This window comes from Helobdella robusta (genome assembly GCF_000326865.2).
Source record: "Helobdella robusta unplaced genomic scaffold HELROscaffold_51, whole genome shotgun sequence".
In the NCBI taxonomy this organism is placed as follows: domain Eukaryota; kingdom Metazoa; phylum Annelida; class Clitellata; order Rhynchobdellida; family Glossiphoniidae; genus Helobdella; species Helobdella robusta.
In genome coordinates this window covers 28,983-29,858 of record NW_008705261.1, presented here as the reverse complement: position 1 = coordinate 29,858, position 876 = coordinate 28,983, and the positions used below count along the sequence as shown (strand labels likewise).

Sequence of the window (876 nt, the reverse complement as noted above, 5' to 3'; positions counted from 1 at the left end):
AGTGTTATATAGGGTTATCTAGATTTATATAAAATAATGTTGAGTTATTGATTAAATATAGTTATATAGTGTTATATAAGGTTATATAGATTTATATAAAGTTATGTTGAGTTATTGATTAGATATAGTTATATAGTGTTATGTAAGGTTACATAGATTTATACATAGTTATGTGGAGATATTGAATATATATAGTCATAAAAAGTTATATACGGTTATATATAGTTATATAAAGTTATATAATGTTATTGATTATAGACAGTGTTATAGTGGTATATACGGTTATATAGATTTATATATAGCAATGTAGAGTTATTGATTATATATAGTTATATATTGATATATACGGCTATATAGATTTTGTATATGTTTATGTAGAGTTATTGATTATATATAGTTTTATAGTGATATATTCGTTTATATAGATTTATATAGAGTTATGTTGAGTTATTGATTAGATATACGTATATAGTGTTATATAAGGTTATATAGATTTATATATAGTTATGTAGAAAAATTGAATATATATAGTCCCGTGTTATATACGGTTATATAGATTTATATAGAGTTATATAGTGTTATTGATTATAGTTAGTGTTATAGTGATATATACGGTTATATAGTTTTATTTATAGTTATGTAGAGTTATTTAATAAATCAAGTTATATAGTGATATATAAAACTATTTAGATTTATATAAAGTTATGTGCTTAGCGCTTAATAGTTTAGAGCCACTGAGGCGATTTTTATAATGAATTCTTAAACTATATGAATATAGCGAGCAAAATATTAACATAAAAGCGCTTACAAATCTATGCATATTGGCTCAGCTTGGCTTGGATAGGCTTGTAATCGAATGTTAAGCAAGTTGTGTCT

The 876-nt window shown here is 22.5% G+C and overlaps 1 protein-coding gene across 1 annotated transcript in view; it reads left to right on the top strand.

Annotated features, from left to right (window-relative positions):
- HELRODRAFT_86366 (hypothetical protein) overlaps positions 1 to 876 on the top strand; it is a gene marked incomplete at both ends in the record, with an annotated part of 25,006 nt that overhangs the window by 23,808 nt on the left and 322 nt on the right. The window lies entirely within an intron of this gene.